We start from the raw sequence: 24,219 nt of genomic DNA, 5'->3' as shown, positions 1-24,219 counted from the left end.
GCCTCATCCCCAGGGAGTGCTAAGGTGGAGACTGAGACTGGACATGGTGGTACATGCAGGTAGTCCCAGCGCTTGGGCGGCTGAAAACTGGAGAATCACTGTGAGTCTAATCTGCATAGGGAGACCTGTAGGCCCTGTAGACCCTTTCCTATATACAGGAAAAAAAAAGTTTCAGTGAGCTGAGGTGCCACTATTTTGGTTTATGCTCTGTCATTTTCTTGCCAGCTGGTTCCCTCTTTTTATCTGTGGTATGAAATATTAATTCCAATTAAGAGAATTGTTTTGATGATTTAAATATGAAGTATTTTGGAAGAATCTAGCAGCATAGCTGATTAATTTAAACTCATTGTGTTAAGATATCATTCAACTTTTACAATAAATATAAAATGGAAATTTATGTATTAAAAGAGAGGTCACTCAGAAGAAAACAATGGTTTTATTAAAAAATGCTGTAAATATTAAAAATTAAGTGGATGGAGGGAAATACAAGGTTCAGAAAATCTTTCAGAAATTGGAGTGCAAAGGAATTAATGGAAAGATAAACAAAGAAAGAGAAGAATATTAAGTAATAGTTCCAGAAAGTTTGAGTCAAATAATAGGAGTCCCCAAAATAGAAATAAAGAACACAAAAAGGATGATATCATCTGAGATGTATTTAAAGACTTCCTCCAGGAATTAAAGAACATAAAATTACAGAATGAAAGACTACGAGTGTCTGGAAAAGTGGGACGAAAATAGACCCAATTCAATGCACATTTGTGTGAAATTTAAAAACACTGGGGATGAGAAGATTCTGGAAGCACCTGGGGAAAGACAAGGCAAGGTACAGCATCCACAAGCCCTAACACCTACTGTGCCGTCAACATCGACACTACAGTTGCAGCAATGACTGACCACTTAATCTGCCACCCCTGAAGGAGGGCTAATCCCCACTGAAAACTACACCCCAAATGGTATGCCTCGTGAAACAAAATCAAAATTCTTTTAAAAAGTTGATCTACCATGAATCGTCTTTCAAATAGCTATGGAAGGACTTGATTCCTCAAAATGAAGAAGCAGCCCAAGAACAGAGAACTGCAAGGAAATGGAGAAAGGCAGCTCTGCACCACAGCTCCATGACAGGTGTCTCTACACGGAACCAGTCCAGAGTGGAGAGCTCAGGAGATTTAAACAGGGATGGCTCCAAGGGAGAAAAGTAAAAGCAGATGGTATGTTGAAGAAGACTTAGACGGTGAGGGAGGGGCTAGGCTGTGCTGCGCCCATGGAAAGCTGAGGAAGCAGTAACACAACCATGAGTGTCAGCGGACACACCCGAGACACTCTTGTTTCCTTGTTTCTCCTGAACCTGGATAACTCACCCCATATTCAGAATCCCGACTTTCTGGAAGAGCTTGAGCCCTTCCCCTTCGCAAGCCTAACAAGATGTCTCCCTTCATTCTGGCATAAGTGACTGCACGCGAGGCCACCACTGCTCTTTGTACATCGCATCACTGTCACACTCACTGTGAAGTCCTTCCAGGTAGGGCACAGATAGGCACTTTTGGTCACTGAGAAGCAGGCTTCACGGTGACAGGAACTTGTTGAATGCTGTGGGACTCAAGCAACTCATAAATTTCACAGATAATTCCAAGATAAGTGGCAAAGGAGCAGTAACTCCAGAATCCTGCCCAGCTTCTCTCAAGCCGTGGACTCTAGCGCACGTCGCTGTCTGCCCCCAGGTGTGCGTGTTAGCTAGAAGGCCGGAAAGTAAAACTCAGGTAATTCTGCATCAATTATGAATCTGTAAAATTTATTTAAAGATCATTCAAATTGTGGATGATGAAATTTCTTATAAAAATCAAAACAAAAGAGACAATATAAGTTTAAGAACTTAACAGATTTAGGAAAACAATTGTGACAATACTGATTAGTCCCAACATATGATGGCAGTAAAATAAAGTGTGAAATTCTGTCTTGGTTACTTTTCTCTTGTTGCTGGGACAAAATGCCCACCACTCAGAACCAAGGAAGGAAATCTTTATTCAGCTCACAGTTTGTGGAGGTTTCAGTCCGTACCAGGAAGGCTCTAAGGCAGAGCGGCACACAGCAGAGGGCAGCAGCTCGTGGTGGTGGAAAATGGCAACAAGCAAAGGGCTGAGCAGGGGCTGCACGCCAGCAAGCCTCTCTCTCCTCATTATACTGTCTTCAGGCTGCCCGGCCCCAGGGAGGGTGCAGCACCCGCACCCTTAATCCTCACATGGATCCCTAATCAATCGCGAGCTCTAGTAGCCTGCCCCAGTGACTGCATGAGACTTTAGGGACACCTAGACTCAAACCATAACAGCTTCCAAAGGAAAAATAAATGGCTATCTTCAGTGCTTGGTATGAGATAACGTTAAGGCCATCAGTTTTGTTTTATTTCCATCGAGAAAGGAGATTCAGGTGTTTGGTGGGTTCCCAGACTGAACTCTTCCCCAGCGATTTCTCTGCAAGTTAGCATTAGCAATGTGCAAACCAAAACATTCAAGTTATAACTGGTTTTGATTATTTACTCTAAGGTTGGCATAGTTACTCCTCTTTTCCCAGTGAATTAGTACAGGAACAAGCACTCATAAGGCAATAAAAGAAAGGGCTAGTTAGATACATTTCCATTATTTTATTATTTCAACTGACAAACTGCAGAGCAGGCCCGGGCTTTGCCATGCTATGAAGAGCACCAGAGTGCCTGCCAGCCATCTGGGTGAGCTGTGCGCGAGACAGCCATGCACGCTCCGTTGGCGGATGGCGCCCCTGACCTCACGGTGGCCAATGGCTGGTTTTAGCCTGACACATGTTTCTGGTGACTCTCTTCTCCCCAGCTGGCCTTCTTCCCTAGGCACTCTCTGCCTCTGTTCTCCGCAGAGAGCCAACGAGTCAGCTATCTTATTTGGGAGCTTAGGATCACTACTACTATAACAAGATGGAAAGTTTTTAAAAACCTATTTGATAAATGTCAATCTTTGAAGCAGGAAAATGTGGATTTGTAGTTCACTGAGAATAGGTTGGTCTGAATAGGCATGGGCAGGTGCTAAGTGAGGAAAAGTGAATCTTGACTTCACTACTTCCTTCTGTCTAATCTGTTAAAAAAAAAAAAAAACAAAACACCAAAACTTTGAGGCAGGCGAGATCATGCATCCATGAATTCGTCTTGATAATAAACCACCCTCTTCCTGGGATCTAAGACAAGCTGATCTCACATGCAGTCTCACCTTTGGGTCAGCTTCCTCCTTGAGAGCCGGTCCTTTCACCTGATTGTGTCACAGAATAGCTTTCTGACTTGACCACTTCAGGAAGGCATTCATTCAGCAGAAGGTGCAATGAGATGGAGGTCATTATGGGAGAGACAAGCAAGGTCTCTTAAGCAGTACCACAGCATCATGCCTTGTAGCCTTTGTGTACAAAGTGAATCACCACGATGCTATCTGACATGAGAGGTTGTTTAAAGGAGAATCAAGACAAAACTAGAAATTGGTAAAGGAAGACACTTTTTGTGATTGTTAGATAATTTAAAGGTGGATATTTACAGCTGTAACTGTCAAACATGTATTTGTTCATTCCAAAAGCACATACACTTGGGGCCGGTGAGATAGCTCAGTGGACTAAAGTGCCTACTTAGGCAAGTTTAGGCAAAGGCAGGGACCGTGGCTTGATCCCCAGAACCACATGTCATGCCAGCCCCACCCCCAGGGCAGGCTGAGCTGGTCAGAGTCCAGGTGTAGTGGTGCACACCTATAATCCCAGTGCTGGGAAGGCTGAAAGCAGGAGGATCACCACAAGTCCAAGCTGAGTAGTGAGACCCTGCAACTACCAAATACACTTTTTCAAAAAGCATATGCACTTCATGTAGACCTACGCTGAGACAGGTTCTGCATCAGCAGTTATCTCTATAGCCCTGAACAATACTGACAGGATCCCCATCCTGAATTAGAATAAGTCCACACTTCTGGTGCACTAGTAAGTGCTGTGAAAAAAGAAGAGTATATGCTAGCACTAAAGAAAAATGCCCATTTTGGAGTGGTCAGAGTGGAGTGGGCATTGCAGAAAACAAAGAATAATTGGTGTAAACATGTTAGCATAGTTTATAGAGGGAAAGTTGGGAGCCGCACAGCAGCCATGGAGGGTTCTGTATGGAGGAGCTACAGTGTCCAGGCTAGTGGTGCTGAACGGACAGCGCTTGAGCCACAGCTGGGCGTTTGTTACCATTGATAGTTCTAAGAGGCTCCCCATCCCTGACCCGGCCATGCTGTGGAGAAAGTGTGGAGCGCTTAAGGACTCAGCATGGACAGGCGGAAAGGTGCAAGCACTGGAGCATGAGAGGCAAGGCAACGTCCAAGGAGGCTCTATCCCAAGCGCACGGGATGGATTATCGCTAAATTTTATGCAGTGAGAGACAAGGTGTTTAAAGTGGTTCTTCAAGGAGTTATGACTTTATCCTAAAGACACCAGAAAGTCATAGCAGGCTTTATGGGGAAAGTCCTGTGGAATATTTATGATTTTTAAGTTGTCTCTGGATGTACGTTGAATATAAAAGAAGAAACACTGGAAAAGTGTAGGGACTGATGCGGCATGGAGGAGAGGAATACCGTCCACAAATTTGGTTTGGGCTCAGGGGCTGGCCAGGTTTCACCAGCTTCCATATAGAATCTGGGTGCATGCTCAGTAGCAGATTTTGAACTTGAGATATGAGGGCCCATGAGTCATTGCTACCGCTTGGATCTGTAATGTGCTGCAGAAGATCCTGTGTTGCCAGCACCGGCTTGGTCCCTGGCTGGTGCACTATTTGGAGGCAAATCTGGGAGGCGGTGCCCGCTGGTAGTTGGGACAGTTGGTCACAGACTGGGGTTCTGTGGGAGGATCTCCCTAGTCCTGATCATCTGGCTTTCTCCCTCACACTCACCCACGCAGCTGCTACGAGGAGCACGACTCTCCCGCATCAGGGCCTCGCTACCATGGTGTATTTGTTTTGGGCATAAAGTAATGGATCCAGTCCTAAAAACATGTAGTATAAACTTCTGAAACCATGAGCTGAAATAAGCCTTTCCTCTGTTAAGCTCCTTTGCTCTTGCTGTTTACCACAGAGGTAGAAAGTTGGCCACCACCAGCGGCAGCTGCCAGATACACAGGTTGCAACAATCTGGGCTCAAACAGAAGGTGCTGGGTACAAGCCTGAGAATACAGGCACACCAGGAGGGAGGGCAAGGTGTACGCAAAGTTCAGAGATGCCCTGGGGACACCGAAAAGTGAGAAGACCACAGGGAGAGAAGCAGGCCTTCGGGGAAGCCATGACTTGAGAGGCAAGCCAGAGGGTCCTTTATTGTCTTTGTTGAGAAGAGAGTAGTCGACAGTGTCACACACTGCAGAAAGGTGGAGAAAGAGAGTGAAGGAAGGTGTTCTGAGTTAGTGATGCCGTCACAGTCCTCATCATTCAGGCAGGCCTCTCGTTTCCCTCGCGTGTTCATATTGTCCTCATGCTCCACCTCAGCACAGGCAGGTACCTTATCAGAAGAGTCATAGCTGCATCTTGCCTCTAGCCCTAAGCCGGAACGTCTCAAGCACACTTGCCAGAAATCTTGTCCTCACACTTGCCTTTACTGTTTCTGGACCAGAAAAGCAGTACTCAGTTTCTGAATCAAAAGCCCTTCGACTAGTGGTTGGTATATTTTATTTGCTCTTAAACATAGTTGCCATTCAATGAGTTCCAAAATAATTATTTTCATGTATCCTGACCATTCCAGGTGTCTGAAAAGAATGTCAGTGCTACTGAGATGACCCCAAAAGAGGGAAAACATTTTCTCCAAGACAGCATATTTCATTGCTTTAATACAGCACAAATATTAATATAATTATATGTCCTTTTTTATTTTTCTTTTCTTTAATTTTTAATTTTTTTAATTAATTTTCTTGAGAAACAAATAGCCAAGAGACAGTTTCAAAACAGGTTAGTAGGACAGTTTCAATAATTAATATATTGCATATTGTTGTCTTTCTAGTAGTTATACATAGTACAAAATGCAGACATGATATCCTGTCCAAACACTAGTAGTACACATCTTTCTTTTCATTGAATTAAGAGAAAGTAGCTGTATATCTATCCTATTTTGTATATACAGATACAAAATGGTCCTTCATTTGTATCCCCTTTTTTGTTTAGTTTTGTCAGAGATGGGTATTCCATTGTCATCTAACTATTGTAGGAGCATGAATTCAGCAAAATAATCCAATATGGTCTAGTAGTCCATAATAGCAGTGGGTTTTCCATAAGACTGGCAATGTCAGAAGTTGTTGACTTGAGCCTTCTACAACTCAGCATATTAATATGGCTTTACTTTTTAAAACTCCTTTTTATGCCTTTCTGCTGGATGGTTAAGACCAAGATAAAGCAAGACCTATATAACAAGAAATGTAACTTCTGTATCTGACAAGGTCAGTCAAATCCCCTCAGGATTTACCGTGAAGCCCTGTACCGCAGTTTGCAGATCCTTTGTCAGTGTCAGCCATGTGGATGAATCATGGCCATTGCTTGACCAATTTGCTCTCTGTGAAAGCCTGAAAGAATCTTGTCTCTCCATGTGACTCTCCTTAGGCACACTATACATCATTGATCACTTTCCTCTGTGGGACCACAATCTCCTTGATCAGAAAATTTGAGACACCACTGAGTTACAGGATGTTACAATACAGATTCTCTTATGTCCTGAGTCCTCGCTGACCTGGAATGGCTAGAGTCAACATATTTGCTGTCCTTGTAACCCTTCTTTTTACTAATTTTTGGTCTACAAACTTAAGTTGTTAACCCTCCAGAAGAGAAGCTTAATGATATTATTACCCTATAACATAGGCAGCTGAGCTTAACCTTACTATCTGTCAGACTATCAAACATCTTAAACATCACATGGAACAGGTATTTTCCACCAAGTATTCATATGTTAAAATTTAAATCCATATATAATGTGATAGAAAAATAAAAAATTACAAAATAGGAATAAACAATTACATATCTATACACAGAACTTGAGAAATCTAACCATATACAGCATTGTAGCAGGAATGTGACATTTTTTTCCTTGTCTCTTGTTTTCATTCATTACCCTTTTTTACATCAAGCATTTACTTGAGATACCAGAATGACAAGCGTTCCAAGCATGGCTCTAGTGTTACACATTGCTATCTTCAGTGCAGTTGTTTAGTTCACAGGTATCAGCATATGTAGTTAATCAGGGTGAGAATTCTACCAATTAACTGCTAGTTTCAAAAACCGCTGGAGATTCTCAGGATCATTGCCTTAACCATCTTGTGCATATAAATGTATGGTTTTGCCCCTGCCATGTTTCCTAGCTCTTCTCCTTGCCCTCTCTTCAATGTTTAATCCTTAAGTTCTCCCTTCCCTTTTAATTGTGTTATAACTTTCTATTTTTATTTTTCCTTTTGAGTTCTTACTCTAGAGAGACTATATGTTATTTACACATGTGGGTCTGGTTTATTTCTCTTATGAGTATATCTTCAAGTGGCATCCACTTAAATATGAATGCTTCAAGTTTATCATTCTTTATAGTTGAGTAATATTCCATTGTACAAAAATACCACATCTTTTTCATCCATTGTTCAGATGAAGGGCATTTTGGTTGTTTCCAAGATTTGAGTATCACAAATTGTGCTGCTATAAACATAGGTGCACATATATCACTATGATATGACGTTTTCAGTTCCTCCAGGAAAATTCCCAGTAGGGGGATAGCTGGTTTGATTGGGATTTCCAGTCCTAGTTTTTTAAGGAGTCTCCAGACTGATTTCCATAATGGTTGCACCAGTCTACATTCCCACCAGCAGTGGAGAAGGGTTCCCTTCTCCCCACAGCTGCTCCAACATTTCTTGTTGGTTGATTTCTTTAAGATAACCATTCTTTCTGGGGTGAGATGGTATCTCAATGTTGTTTTAATTTTCATTTCGTGGAAGGCTAGTGATGGGGAGCATTTTTTTCATATATTTATTTTCTTCTATAATTTTGTCATTTGAGAAGTGTGTGTTCATCTTGGATGCCCATTTCTGGATTGGGTCTTTAAATTTTGGGGCTCTAATCTGTTTCAGTTATTCATAAATTCTAGAGAGAAGACCTTTGTCTGAGTGCTTATTAGTTAAGATTTTTTTCCCAGTTTGTGGGTGGTCTTTTCACTTTGTTGGTAATTTCTTTTGATGTGCAAAAAATTCTCAATAAGAGGAGTTCCCATTTGTTAATTCTTCAAGTATTACTTGAGCAATTTGAATTTTGTTCATTAACTCTTTGCCTACCCCTACGAATTCAAGTTCCTCCTACTTTCTCTTCCAGGAAAATTACACATCTTAATGAGAAAAGAATCTATTCTCTGATATATCACTTTCATGAAATCCTGCCTATATTTGTGTAAAACCTGCACACATGTAGATTTCTTCTCAATAGCTTTAGTACATTGTGATTAAGTTCAAACTTTCTGCATTATACAGAAAACCACCAGCACATTGAGGAGAAAAAATAAAGATCACAATATTTCCACAGTGCTACCTCTCATGCATAATGAATAGTGACTAATGATGAACACTGACAATGATGAGTGGCCGCTGACGAAGCATGAATTATGCAAATCTTTGCTTGGCACAAGAGCTGCAGAGCCCAATACTCAGTTTCAGAGAATTGGTACAGAATTGATACAGAATTCCAAATCCAAGGCCCGACTATCCAATGTAAATACATTGCAGACTGCCATGGTTACTTTTCTCTCATTTATGGGACACAATACCTGACACTCAAATTAAGGAAGGAAAGATGTATTTAGCTCAGATTTTTGGAGGTTTGAGTTTGTAATCAGCTGGCTCTGAGGCAGGGCGGCTTGGCAGAACACAGGAGATCCAGGTAGCAAAAGCGGGGAGAGCAGGCCTCCTTTCCTCCTGTGTGATGTGAGCAGGCTACCCCTCTGAGGGCAGGTGGGGCCCCCACACCATCTCTGTGCCCTCCTCTTGCACAGGAGGAGGATATTTAAGGTGAGGATGCTGGCCACTTGCTGAGTTGCTTGAACTCCTAAACTTCTCCAGTTGACTCAGTATACCAGCAGTTAGAGAGACAAAGTTAAAAGTTTTGAACTGTACTTATTATGACAAAATATTCTCATGTATGTTTCTTACTAATGTTTTTACCTATATTTGCACATCTAGCCACATGCCAGACATTGATTATTGGATGACAAGAAAGAAGCACACTGAACTCGTGCTGCACAAGAGGCTTGTTCTTTGGCTGAAGACTCTCCTAGCACAGTGAGGCTTTCTGCTTTGCTTGTTTTCTTTTTCTTCTCTTCTCTTCTCTTCTCTTCTCTTCTCTTCTCTTCTCTTCTCTTCTCTTCTCTTCTCTTCTCTCTCTCTCTCTCTCTCTCTCTCTCTCTCTCTCTCTCAATCTCTCTCTCTCTCTCTCATTTTTTTCTGGGTTTTTTTTGAGACAGGATCTTGCTATGTAGTTCAAGCTGGGCATTAAATCACTGCATAGCCAAGACTGGCCTCAAACACACAAGAATCCTCCTGCCTCTGCCTCCTAAATGCTGGGATTACAGGTGTGCACCACCACACCCAGATGTGTGATTAATTTTCACAGTGAATATCAAATAATGAAGCAAAACAATGTCTCCCATTGCAACTAAAATACAGATCCCAATGGATCTACTGTCAAGGTAAATTAAATCTTCTTTAGATCTTTGTAGTCATTGAAATTTTGTAAACTTTACTTCATATCTGAGCTTTGTCTAAATCTGGCAGAAATATGGGCTGGAGATATGGAAGGTAACAGGGGAAGCATAAACTTTTCTCTTAAGTTAATAAAATTACAAGGCCTTCTTTGGTAATCATGTAGCATGTCTACAGAGACTGAAGACAAAATCCAAGCTGGAGGGAGTGTTGCTCATTCCAGGGTGTTTTCATTGCTTTTATGCATAAGAGACAATATGGCAGAATGCAGCTATTTCCAGAAGGCCAGCATTACACAGTTCATTGAACTGTCATAGTATGGCTGCTCCTGCCAGTGGCCTGACATCGCACGATGCTTTTCTGTCTGTCTCATCCACCCGCCTTTTTTCTTGTACATGCAGGCAAGGCATTGTGCTGTGGCAGTGCATTTACATGAGTGGTGTGTGTAGGAAATACAGGAAAATAGTAGGGAGGTGCAAGAACCCTTTATAAACATGGACAACGCAACTCAGTGATGCCTCTTCAGGAAGCTCTCATAGTACACCTTGCCATTTACTGTGCCTATTTCACATCGCCACAGATGGGTTCTGCAGTTGAAGATGTCATAAATTCACCAAGACTGCCTTTATTGCAATCTTTCAGAAAAAGTCATTAGAGATTTTTAAAAACCAAGGCAACAGAAGGTGATTTCCTTCTTTTCCCTCCTGAAGTCTTTCTCCCTCCCTTCCTTCTTCCCTTCCTGAAATCCTTCATTTTGTCCTGTTTTCGAACAGTGGTATGTGTTAGTCAAATGAAAAGTAACAGTAGACAAATAAATACAAATAGTATCAGTTCACAAAAAATGAATGTTTCAATTTGTTTAATGTTCAATTATTCATCACATGTTCTCTTAGGAGCAGGAGTGGGGCCATATTTCTTGTCACCTCTGTGTTGAATACTCTGCATCAGTACAGTTGTCATGGATACACCCAGGCAGGCCTTGACTCTCTGCTTATGGGGAATTGATGGGCTGAAGTGAATTGTTAGGCACCAGCGCACCGTGCTTGCTGGAAGCCTGGCCAAGCAGGTGCCGTGGGTGCCTGGCCCCCTCCAGTGTGTTCAGATATGACCACAGGAAGCAGCCCCGCATGTCTCACTGGCTTGGAGGGAGGCAGGAGAGGGAAAGGGCAGGGTTGTACAGAGAAGGGACAGATTAAATAGTCCAGTAAATCTAAATGGACCACTGAGGAGGAGCCAAAGCAGGCAGATTAAAGTCAGAGGAGTCTAAATAAAGAAATGGCTCTGGGAAAACTATTGTCTCTGTTATCTTTAACAGATCATCACCTCCTTGAGCTCTTTTTATTTCTTTCAGAACTCCCTAAGTTTCTTGGTAATACCTTGCACCCAGTAGGTAATGGATAATCACTCATTGAATTAAATTTTGTGCTTTTCTGCCATTTCCTTCCATTTCCTTAATCTGAAAATAAATATCCACTGCGCCAAGAGTCTCAAGGGAAGAGTGACTTTCTAGACAGGGCTCTGGTGGCAAGGGGTAGTGGTGGGCTTTGGTCTTGGCCATGGTCTGATGCAGGTAAAGTGGCTCTTGCTCTCTCAGGGACTGACTGTACTCGAGGTGGTGAGAGGACCTCGGAGACAGGGACAAAACCAGGGAACAACGGTACCTGGATGCGGAGTGCCAGCTTTTGACCAGCTGCTGTGGGTGCCTTAGAATACCTCAATAGCTGCTGTGGATACTGTCTCATAGATGCTGAATAGCAACCGCATACAGGGCACCCCAAGTGTAATCTCTTCACCCCATCAGGAATTGTGGTGTTTCTAGCAAGAGACATGGCCAGATTCCACCATATTTGTGAATTAGTCTACTTGAAAATTTCAAATATTTGGCCCAAGAAGCATCCTATTAGCCAAGTTGTCACAGAGGATAGACCTACTCCAGGTCTAACATGAAGGAGAAAATAATGTTGCTTTTAGGTGCTGATATGGACTGCCTGGCTCACACTGGGGTAGTCATGAGATTGCCTTAGACAAGAGATGCTAAGTTGTCTCAACAGTTGACCCATAAACTTCAACCTTGGGACTCTTACTTAGAAGAAGGGGAAGAACTTATGCTTCTCTCTAAAACAGCCATTTATGACAGTATTTAAGGAAGGCAATGTCCAGAATTCTGTACCAAATATGAATAATTTTATAGTCTGGCAAAGACTGCATGGCAGTGCATATTTTTTGTTATAAAAGTAAAACTTTGTCCAAGTAATTGGGTAGAGAATCATGAAAAGTGTATACTGCCCCTCTCCCCCTAGAAGAACATCCTGGGAGAGTTTCCTGCATTGCTGCTGAAAGGAAGCAGGCTTCAGAAAACAATTTGGAATTTATGAATTTGCCTTACATTTTATATTTTATATTGTTCTTTGGTGTCCCCTATGTTGTGGGGTGAATTGTGTACCCTCAAAATTCATATGCTCTAGCCCTATACTCCAGTACCCAAGAAGGTGACAGTGGTTAGGAATACCCTTTAGCAAGGTAATTAAAGTAAAATGAGAGACCTTTGGTAGACCCTAATCTGACTGCTGTCCTTTTGAGACAAAGAAAGGTGGACACATTGTCCAAAAGGAAGACCAGGTGAAGACAACTATGAGAACAGCCCTCTACAAGTGAAGGACAAACCAAGCATGGGGACCCTGCAACCTCACACTTCTGGCTCCAAGACTATCAGATACGAGGTTTCTGTTGTTAGAGCTCTTCTTGCCCTCAATTTATGGTACTTTATTAGGACATCCTTAGGAGACTGACATAGATGACAGGCCTTCTGCATCTCTTGGTTCTACAACTACAAATTCAATCAATTGTATATTGAAAATATAGAACAATTTTTTGTCTGCATTAAATATAGAAGATGATTTTCTTGTCATTTTTCTCTAAACAATATTACACAAATGCTATTTGAATACTATTCATGTTGTTTTAAATATTCTAAGTGACCTAGAGGTGACTTAGGGTACATGGGTACATGTTAGAGACTTTGTACAGACACTACACCACTTTAGAGAAGGAATACAGAGGAGTACATGGACTGGTGGATTTTGGTGCTTGTGTGTGGAAGGGGTCCTGAAATTGATCCCCAGAAGACATTAATGCATGAGCGTATTCTATAAATTATTATATTTGTCTCCATAAAGCTGCATGCAAAAGAGCAAAAAGGTCAAAATATTTAAACTCCCATTTGTTTTAGTGGTATCAAGTTTTACAGTTAGGACAGGCAGGAAAAGAAACAGACTCAGCAGCAGAAATGGCCACTTTTTTGAGGTCTATTTCCATGTAAATGCTGTCTATCTCTGAGCCACGCCTTTCAGGGTCTCCCCACTTTCCCTGTGGCCACGGCTTCTCTGTGTCCTCCTCTCCATCTTAGCCCTGTGTCCAACTTTGAAACCTCACTGCCTTGCTAGTGTGGGATCTGATGGGTCCATCCGTCCATTCACCACGCAGCTTTCTCAGAAATCAAGGCGCCCTCTGTCCACATGGCTGGAGCACCACCTTCCCTCTCCGTGAACCCTCCAGCGTTGGCCCTACTCTAAGAGACATGGGCCCGAAGCCCTTTCTCTAGTTCATGCCTTTGGGGGACAGTGCTGCAGCAGGAAAGGAGGTGGTCTGTTGTTTCCTTTGCTTCAAGAGATGCATCTTGGGAGCTGGACAGTGGCAACTAGAGGAGCTTTGCTTTCCAGTGCAATTGTGCCTTCTCTTTCCTTAAGCAGTATTGTTTACTTTTCAGAGTCGAGCTGGGGAATGTGACAACACACAGGTGGGTGCAGGCAAGTGTGTGATTCATGAGGCGCTTAACGGCATGCTAGAGAAATGTGTAGATCTCTGTGGAGCATGTTTGCAAACATGAGCATGAAAACAGTGTCAATTCTATGTGACCCTCACAATGCTTCTCGTCGGGTGACTGGGCCAAACAACTGGGCCAGAAAGGGAAGCTCTGAGACTGCAAGATGAAACTTGCTCTGCTACCAGGTTACAGCACCACCATCTGCAATATTGCTTGGATGCTTTCAATTGCTGAGGATCAACTTTAATTCAAAAAACCTCAGTGGAAAATTCCAGGAAAATTTATAAATTTTATTTTTTCATTTTTATTTTGTATTTTAGGACAGAGTCTACAGGGTCTCACTGCGTAGACTGGACTCGCACTGATCCTTCGGTTTACAGCCTCCCAAGTGCTGGGAATACAGGAGTGCACCACCATGCCCAGTCTCGATTGCAGCACGCCGGGGGTGGGGGGCTGGCACAGCAGGCCCAGGAATCCAACTCCCGGCCCCTGAGTCTGCCCAAGCAGGTAATTCAATCTGCTGAGCTTTTTGGCCAGCCCTATAAATTTTAAATTGAATACTGTTCTGAGTGTTGTGATGAAATCCCACACGAACCTGTCAACCAGACCCTTTGCTGCAGTGTGTCACATGGCATGTGCTACTCCTCATTAATCACTCAGTGCCTGTCAGGGCTGTTAGACTGATTATCCGGGCATCCCAGAGCCTGTGTCCACATAACCGTTCTTTCATGTCTCAGTGGCTCCGGGACAGGGCAGTAATGCTGGCCATGAGCGTCTGCCCAAGGAGACCACAAGGTGCTTCCTGTAAGAGGGATGAAGTTTCTGGATTTAAGAAGAGAAAGCAAAGCTCACACGCTGAGGCTGCTAGACTTTGTGGTGCAATAAGGTATCTGGAGTTGGGGAAGCCCATATTTACATAATTCATTACAGCGTATTGTTAAGAGTTCTATTTTATTTTTAGCTATAAATCTCTTAACTGTTCCTAATTTAGAAACAAAAGTTCATCATAGGTGTGTTTTGATATGAGAAGAGTATGTGGAGGGTGGGGAGTTGGCATAAGCTGCGCTTTAACACTTGCCGGGGTCTTGGGCTGCATCTCTCAGGGATAAAGACGAAGTACTGGACCTAACTGCAAAGGTTCGCTTTAAAGATACAAACCACCTTCGAGTCCTGCGCAGACACGCAGGGTTCTCTGCGCAGCACGCTGCAGACGCCGCCAAGAGCTACCCGCTGCGCGCTCGTGCACGCTGTGCCGGGCAGCACAGCCGCTGACTTCCCTAATGAGGCACGACTCATACAACTGCACTTGGAAGTAAACCCAGATTTGAAAGCGAGGGGGTAGGGTGCGAGCTCATCCGATTCTGTCAGAAATCAGCGGTGAAATCCATTACATGAGACAGCAAAAGAGGAAAGCTGAAGTGAAATGGTTTATCAGCTCTGACTCTGAAATTGGTTAAAACTCTCTACCAAACCAGGAAAAAACCAAACTTGAATCAGACCATCCCTCACGCCTTATGGCGCTGCGGAGTGAGGCAGCAATGAGGAAGCGACACTGAAAGGAAGGCCATCCGGATAGCATTTGCTTGTTCAAAGCAGGAAATGGCTCTCAGTGCCTGACCTCTCAAGCGGCTTTTACGGGGCCTATTTGTGCATAGCTGCAAGTATCACTACAGAAGAAAAGAACAAGCAGTCAGCGAGGAGAAAGAAAAAAATCAAAAAGTGAAAGCAAAAATAAAGTAAAAATAGTATGTACTTTCCGTTTGTTGCAAATAAACTCTCCTTTTTGAACTTAAGAATAATAAATTTATGACAGATATTTGTGAACATCTTCGGCTACTAAATGGCTATCATTCATACTGTTTGAAGTTCAAATAGATATTACGCCCATGTAGCTAAAAATTTTACAATAATGCACCAACACATTTCTTTTACTCAAAACTGACAACTGAGGAAGCCGAGAAGTGAAGACTGCAAGACACCCCAGGTAGGAAGTTCCCTTGCAGCTTTGCTTCTCTAGGAGCTAGGTCTTAAAATTAAAGTCATTGCTATTACTTCAGGCATGCGTAGCAGTCGTGTTCTCCGCAGCAGGAGATCTGCACTTGCGCGCGCACAGCTTGAGTCCTTTTTCCTGAACCCCGCCCCGCCTTCAGCCCCGCCCCCTCCCTATTTACATGAGCTCGACTTCCGCCTTCTCACTCCTATGCTCTTTTCCCAGCTTTTCTTTTTTCTCTCCCTCCTTTCCTGTTCCCCTTTCCATTTGAACATTTTTCTTCCTGTTCCCTAATATCGATCACACATTTTAGTCCTCATTTACACTTTCAGTGTCTCACACCAGAAAAACGACGAGATATTCAAACACATGTGTCCAATTCATTTAACTTGAAGAGAAGGTCTCAAGATGCATTCATTTACCTAGAAATGTCTCAAGTTTACCCTTCTTTATGTCAGAGTAGGACTTCATTGTATTTTTTTATAAAGCACATCTTCTTTATTCATTCATCCTCTGATGGACATTTGGGCTGTTTCCAAAACTGTACTCTAACAAATTGTGTTGGGTGCACATATTTCTCTATGGTATGACATTTTTAATTCTTAGGGCAACAGCTGGGTCAAATGGAACCTCTAATTTTAGTTTCTTAAGGAATCTTCACACTGATTTCTATAATGGTTTCACTAATCTGCACTCCCACCAACAGTGGAGAAGGTTTCCTTTCCTCCAGACCCTCCAGCACTTGTTCTTGGTTGATTTCTTGATAATAGTTATTCTTTTTGGAGTGAGATGCGGTCTCAGCATTGTTTTAATTTGCATCTCTCAAATGAACAGTGACATTTTCATATATTTACTTGCCATTTCTACTTCTTCATCTGAAAAGTATCTATTCATTTCAAGTGCCAAATTTTAGATTGGGTCTTTAAATTTGGGAGTCTGCTTTTCTGAGTTCTTTATATATTCTAGATATTAGTCCTTTGCCTTATTCAATGTAGTTCTGCAACCATTACCCAGAGCAATTAGAAAAAATGAGAAGAATTGAGGATAGGAAAGGAAGAGGTTAAATTATCATTATTTGAAGATGACATGATACTCTACCACAGAAAACCCCCAAAATTCCACCAAACAGTTTCTTAATTTAATAACCATATGGAGTAGCACAGTTGGCTACAAAGTCAATATCCAAAAATCCATAGTATTCTTGTACTCAAATAACGCACTGAGAGAAAAACTAAGAAAACCACATCTTTTACAGTAGCATCAAGAAAAATGAAATAATTGGGAATTGGTGTACCAAAGGAAGTGAAGATGACACTGAAGATGAAAGAAGATATCAGAAAATGGAAAAATATGCTTGTTCTTGGTTAGGAAGAATCAATGTCGTGGATTTTTAACTGGGGGTCAACTTACCACACCCAGCTGAATTAAACCAGCATGGTGCTGGGTGCAGGAGGCCCACCTGAGGATTGTTGCCAGCAGCATAAATGGGGAACAGGAGAACTGCCAAAAATGCTGTTGGGGATGCTGACTGGAGAAGCTGTTGGGACTGTTGGAAACTATTAGTTCTCTTGGGCTGTTCTGCTGGGGGACCTTGTCGCGCTGGCCTTCCAGATGAACTTTGGAGGAGCTTGGGTCTTCATATTGGGCATCGTTTCCTGGCTCCAAAGGGGAAGATGGTGCACTGTTCAGCCTCATGGAGAAGTTCTTCACATTGGCTTTTCTGGTGGGAACTTGGCTTTCCTCATCACTGGAGGAGCTTGAGACCTCACAGATGCTGAGGACAGCTGTGGTACCTTTGGAAGTGCTCTGCTGCTTACCCTGAGTGTTGCTTCCTAGCTCCAGCTCAGCTCCCTCAGCCTGCTGGCGCAGATCTCTCATCCCGCTGGCACAGATTTCCTAGCTTCCACCACTGACTGTGGGACCTTTCCAGCACAGGTCCATGAAACAGACCTGCATGAGACTTTCCTGTGGCTCTCGGCCTCTGGTTGGACTTGGAGGAGGCAGTTATGGGCTCTAGGTTTTCAGCTGGACTCATGCAGAATATTAGGATCTAGATCCTCAGCTGGAGTCTTTAGTGTTTATGTATGTGGACAGATTTCCTGAACTCCTTGTATATGGTTCTTGGGTGATTCATTATCAAATACTATTATAAAATGTGTCCTGTATTATATTATTTTCCTGGCAAGAACACCAAACTATGACAATCAATGTAATGAAAGTGGTCATACTTCCAAACTTTTTATCCATATTTTAATGCAATCCTGATCAACATATCAATAACATATCTCACAGAATTACAGAAAATAATCCTAAAATATATTTGGACCCAAAAGAGACCTAAAATAACAAAAGCAATTCTGGGCAATAAAGGCTTAGCATAAGACATCACAATCCTCGACCTGAAATTATTCTATAAGGCTACCACTGTAAAAAATCACAGTACAGGAAGGCAAAAATAGATTCACGTGTCAATTGAACAGATTAGAAGATGCAGAAACAACTCCAAACACACTCAACTACCTTATCATTGACCAAGCATCTAAACGCTGCCACTGGAAAGAAAGGTTGCCTCTTCAGTAAATGCTGCTTGGAAAACTGGCTTTTCTCAAGCTGAAAATTAAAACTAGACCAATTTCTATCACCACCCACTAAACTAAAATTGAAATGAATGAAAGATCTGAATATTAAAACAGAGACACTAAATCTGCTGAAAGGTTTATAGGTATACTCTTCAAGACACAGATGTAAGCAAAGCAAAGACACAAAGCCCTGATCTCCCAGAAATTATTGAAAAGAATCAACAACTGCAGTGTCATTTTAATTATAAAGTATTTTTTGTACCAGGAATTGAATTCACAACCATGGGCTTGCCAGCCAGGTACTGTGCTTTTGAGCTGTATCCCTGGTAATTTTATTTAAAAAAAACAAAACAAAGAAAAACCTCTAGCAAAAGAAGCTACTAATACAGTCAAGATACAACACAAAGGTGAGATTTTTTTCCCAACTACATTTCATAGAGGATATATTTTAATCTTCATAGAAATGAAAATGAGAAAGCTGAGTGTTTCCCTTTCAGTTTTGGCTATTGGGGAGCTCAGAGCTGAATTTATGATTTTTTTTTTTTTTTGGAACTGAGGATTGGGCTCAGACCCTTGTGCTTGCCAGGGCAAGCACTTATTCTACTGAGCCATCTCCCTGGCCCCTGAATTTATGATTTAGTTAAAACTTCTATAATTTATTTCCTCCTAATTGCTAATTCATATTTTTATACTTGAAATATTTTCACTGTTCCAGAGTTCTACTTTTTACACTATATATATATATATATATATATATATATATATATATAGAGAGAGAGAGAGAGAGAGAGAGAGAGAATACAACAGTACTAAATAAAGAACTATTATAGCTCTGTATGTCCCAGTGCCCAAAGGCAACCAAGAAAACTTCACTGGCCTAGAGCAGTGGCGGTGAGCCGGTGGCGCATGTGCCACAGCAGGGGTTTGTATCATTAAAAGCTTTAAAATGTTTGCCATCACTCACTAGAGGCTTCTGCATTATGACAGTGTGAGCCTCTGTGGCAAGTGGGCGTCTGGGAGCGCATAGGTGAGATCGTGCAGTGCGCACCGACATGCACGCTCTGCTTCGTCTTGCAGAGAACATTAGCTGACGTCAATAAATAATAATGCATAATACTTTAAGCAAACATTTAGGGTTTTGTTATGTGGAGATACTATGTTTTATTTAAGGCATAAGGTGGTTTCCAGCATAGTAATGCTGAAATATATGGTTCTTGCAAAATCTTCATGGCTATTCTTACAAGTAAACCTACAATAAATTTCTAGGAATAAAATGACTGTGTAAAAATATAAGCAATATTTTTAGACTTTTAGAAGTGATTTCTAGCTTTTATGTGTCATTCAAAATGGGGCATCAGCTTATAGTCTTTTATCAAGCTAATATTTAGAAAGCTCATTTATCTTCCCATGCCAACAAGGAGGTGAGCTATTTTATCGCTTCAAAGCTTAAAAACCTTTGCAGTGTGTCAGATCGCTGTGAAGGTTTAAAAGTGCTATATCATTACCAGCATCATCTGTAGGCCCCAGAGCTCCAGCAGGACCCCAGAACGCCAGCTGCAGAAGTCCCTGGAAATGGCTTAGAGCCCTCAAATAACTTGCTCGTAGCCTCCTGCATACATCTGCTCTGTATTTCCTATAGCAACTTATGCAGTGTAAAGGGCGTGCGAATTCCTGTTATACTAAATCCTTTCAGGAATAAGAAAATTCTGTGTGCGTTCAGTACAGGTTGAGATTTTCAAAGAAATGTTCTTGCTGTTTGGTTGGTTGGCTGTGTGGACACAGAACTCAGGCACTCGGAGGGCGGATGCTGACAGTTCTCTCTGACTGCGCCCCTCCGTCGGAGGGCAGCACCCAAGCGACATTCTGTACTAATCTTTGTACTTTCTTCCCCACCAGCGTCTCTAAACTGTTCTCTACAAATTCTGTAATAGCTGCTTTTAAAGTCTTGACCTCGCCAGGCCTGATCAGATCCAGCAGGCGTTCCCAGCCCATGGACGCCCAGCCTCGCGGCCCAGCACCGTCGCCTCAGCTCTGCTGCAGGGGCACACGTCAGCTCCTGGAGTGCTCGCTGCATGCCAGTCTGAGAGCGAGCCACACACTCTGGGGGTAAAGTGCTGCTTCGCATGCTAGACCGGGGTGGCGAGTCTATGCCGTGTGTGTTGTTTTTCTCTTTTCTAAAAAAGATGCCAATGTAAGAATTGTTTTGTCTAAACTAAGACCTCAGTATTCAGGCTTAATTGCAGTGTGCGCATGTTGCAATAAACATCTGAGTTTGGGTTTGAATTGGGGTCCTCGTCTCTGAAAATTTTGCCATGACTGGCCGAGGAAAGGTCCTGGTTCAGGTGCCAGCTCCCCACAGGAGCACAGTTATGATGCGCTGTAGGCCTGTAATAAAGAAAAACAAACACTGGAAAAATCAGTAAGATGTGACTGTGTCTCTTTGTGTGGTCGATAAACCAGTGAATGACAGAGAAAGGCCTCGTCGGATCTAAAGTCACAATGGATTTTGCTGTATTTCTGTTAGTTATTCTATGGCCTAGCTTTCCGCAGGATCTTGGGTTCCTTTGAAGTTAACCCTTTTTTGTTATTATTATGTATTTAGTAAAGGGCCTGCAGGGTTTCACTTGCACAGATCAGACTCATACTGATTCTCCTTTTCTTCAGCCTCCCAAGCGTTGGGATTATAGGTGCGCGCCACCATAGCCAACCTCAATCAGGCCTCTGCACGCCCTGGGTGTGGGCTGGCATGGCAGGCTGGGGATCAAACCCCTGGACCCTGTGTCTGCCTAAACATGTGCTTTAATCTGATGAGCTAACTGGCTGGCCTGAAATTAATCTGATACATTTCTTTTATTCGACTCTGATTATCCCAACATTTTTTCCCAATATTTATGTATTTTTTCAAAAAAGCATAATTTATGTGCTGTAAGGATCACATGTTAAGTGTTGAGTTTTATGATGATCTAAAATGCCTCCATTTTCCCCGAAAGTGTCCCTGTGGCCCTCCCTACTCAAGTAATACTTTCGGACTTTTATTATGTGTATTAGCCTGGTTTCTGTTATTGTAACAAATACCTTAGTTACATCAAGTTAAAAAGAGGAAAGGTTTTCATTCACAGATGCAAAGGTTTCAGTCCATTGTCACTTGGCCTGGGATGAGGCTGGAGATTATGGCAGGAACACATAGTGAAACATAATCACACCTTGTGGCATCCAGAAGGCAAGGATGTGCAAGGAAGGCTCGGCTTGCCATGCTGTCTTCAAGGGCCCATCCCTTGGCCTAGCTTCCTCCACCACACTCAACCTCTGGAAGGTTTCACCACCTTCCCTTATGCTGCAAGCTGAGGCCAAACAAAGGCCTGTGGAGGGGCCTCGCACAGTGCCGCCACCAGTGCTGGGCCTGTTCTAGAGCCTGGCCTGAGGATTTGTGGCACGCTCTCTTTTCATGTAGCATAGATGCCGTGGCTTATAGCTATGGACACTGGGAAGCTCTCAAGCTGCAGCAGAGGAGCATTCCCAACAAACTCAAACAAGCATTCTCAGAATTAGAAAAGAGCAAAGCAACATATTATTTTGTGCATCTGAGGAATGTAGGAAAAATTTATTCATTCAGTAGTTATTTTCTTTTCCTCACCCACATTCATTTTGTTTGAATTTAGACCCACAGCTTTAAAACTTGTATGCATGTTGAATTCATCTGGGAATCTGGAAAAATATTGATGTTTGAGTCTCCCAGATGGAGACCCTGATGAATTGCTCCAGAGTGTGGCTTGAACGTTTTGAGTTTCAAGATATCCGCAGGTCAATACATTGAGCAGCCAAACTGCGGAGACAAGGATTTACAGCAGCGTCTCACTTGTGCTAATGCTTTCATAAATTGCAAGAGAGACACATCTGTTATAATCCAGATTGTGATTCCAAAGGACTTGGAGGCGCAAAGTGTGCATTTGGATCAAGTCCTGCAGTGACGTCAACATTGATCTCTAGCAAGCAAGGAGCGTTAGTCCATTTTCTGTTGACTTAATAAAATAGTCCAGGCTCAGTGTGTTATCAAGCCATCAAGACTGTGCAGCAACTCTCCCTAATGGAGGTCCCAAGGGAGTTCTGGGAGTCCCTCCTGAGGGTGACGTGCCCCATGGCCAGGCTGTCCCTCGCTAGGCTACACATCCTCAAGGTCACACGTCCCCTTGCAGAGCACACTGTAGCACAGAGGCTGAAGTAGTTTCTCTGATTTTTTTGTAGAACTAAGACCTCCATCCACACCATCACAGCCCAAAATCTTAGCCAAAGCCTTGTACTTATGGATGGCAAGATATTTTCCTTGCAATACTAATTTGAACATTGCCTTTGCTTCATCAAGTTCACTTCGCCTTTCTTACGCAGCAGTAATGCTATATACACAGCCTTATGCCACGTGTGGGCACCACTTAACACCAAGAGGCCACCCGCTGTGAGTGCGTGGCAGTTAGTTCTGAAGCTCTCATTCTGGTCCAGTCTTCAGAAGACCCCTCGACTGGCCCCGATCCACTGCTTATTCTCTTTTATATCCTTTTATGATCCTCTTTTATTCCACTTTTAGGCTTTCACCTGGCTCTCTTCTCCCTGCTCTCACGTTGCCCCTTGACCTACAGATCCTCCTCCTGCCACCACGCAGACACTGGCATTCCTTCGTGCATGCTGCTGACCTGCTTCATCACGTGTCCCGCGGGGCAGTGCTCCAGCGAAGCAACCCGACCTGACAGCAGACACAAGCAGCAGCCACGCAAGATGAACACCACTGGGGCCTTTCCCTTGAGAACCTTACAGGGCACAATGATTATGACAGTGCAAGTTGACTAGGCGTGTTTCTGACTGTAGAGATCGGGAGAGCTCCAAAAGGTCTGTGTGGAGAGCCTGCTCACCAGCCTGGGGCTCCCTTGGGAGAGGATGCAGGCCCCGGGGGAGGAGGTTGGTATTTGGGAGGATTCGCCCGAGAATGGGGTGCTGGCAGTAGGGACAAGCAGCCCTGGACTGAGGCTTCAGAAGTCACCTAATAAGCCCCTCCCTGGTTGAGCTGGTTATGTCATGTATTTCTGCCACAGTCGTGGAAAGCTGACCAACAGCATTTCCTTATTCAGGGTCAGCTCTCATTCTCAGATTAACGATGCCACAGACTGCCGTGGCAGCGGCGGCAACAGGGCGCCGCTGCTCTCCTGGCTTCCTGGTATCTAGCACTCCACATCCGTAGCACTCCGCTGGATTTGGCTGCTGCCCAGGAATTCGATGGCTAAGACTTTCCTGTTTGTTTTGTCTCCTTTCTTCAATTCTTTTACATTTTCCTCTTCTTAATTTCTTGCATCTCTTTTATTTTTTCTTTCTTCTTCCAAATTTGCATGCATGTATCTGATGTGAACAACTATTTGGAAGACAGCACTACACAACACAACAAATACTGTGAGATTCATATTATTTTATTTAGTAAAATTCTGTATCATCTGTAATTTTTCTGTTTTAATACTATTTTATTCTCTCTTTAAAAATACAAATTAAAAAGAATAAGCCCTAGAAACCTCAGTTTAAAAGGTTAGCAAAAATAATACATTTATTCTTCCAGCTAGAGCCTAATAAAAGAAGTTGATGGAAGAGAGGCCTTCTTATCAGCCATGATCTGAGAATTTCTAAAACTTGAAAAACTATATGTTATTCTCATATGATTATATTTTATTCTAATCCAGCACCCTAATATGGTATTCAGAATAATCCTGGCAAGCCCTGTCCTGTGCACATGCCTTTAGGGGCCGCAAGAACAGGTTAACATGAAGCCTTCTCCTGCCTTACACTCTCATGCTACTTTCCTGTTCCAAGCGATGGTTGAGGGCCTACAGATGAGACATGTTACCCCAAATTCACCTGTGGAAAAGTGAATTCAGGGCTGGGGAGGTAGCTCAGCAGACTAAGCACCTGCTTAGGCAAGTTTAGGCCAGGGCAGGGACCGCAGTTCCATTCCCACAGCATCCAGGGCATGCTGAGCCAGCCCTGCCCTGAAGGTGGGCTAAGTCAGCCAGAGCTGGATGTAGCAGCCTGTAATCCCAGTGCTGGGGAGGCTGAAATCAGGAAGAGGAGGAGCA

At 42.9% G+C, this 24,219-nt stretch overlaps 1 long non-coding RNA gene across 1 annotated transcript; it reads left to right on the top strand.

The window, feature by feature from the left end:
* Positions 1-553: 553 nt before the first annotated feature.
* LOC111813558 lies at positions 554-17,268 on the top strand. Its single transcript, XR_002818783.1, has 3 exons — positions 554-565; positions 3,717-3,719; positions 17,158-17,268. It is a non-coding gene; the product is annotated as an uncharacterized LOC111813558 (long non-coding RNA).
* The last annotated feature ends 6,951 nt before the right edge of the window (positions 17,269-24,219 follow it).

Source organism: Octodon degus, unplaced genomic scaffold (assembly GCF_000260255.1).
Source record: "Octodon degus isolate 3935 unplaced genomic scaffold, OctDeg1.0 scaffold00199, whole genome shotgun sequence".
Lineage (NCBI taxonomy): Eukaryota > Metazoa > Chordata > Mammalia > Rodentia > Octodontidae > Octodon > Octodon degus.
Note: the sequence above shows the minus strand (reverse complement) of the source record. Positions and strands in the feature narration are given on the sequence as shown.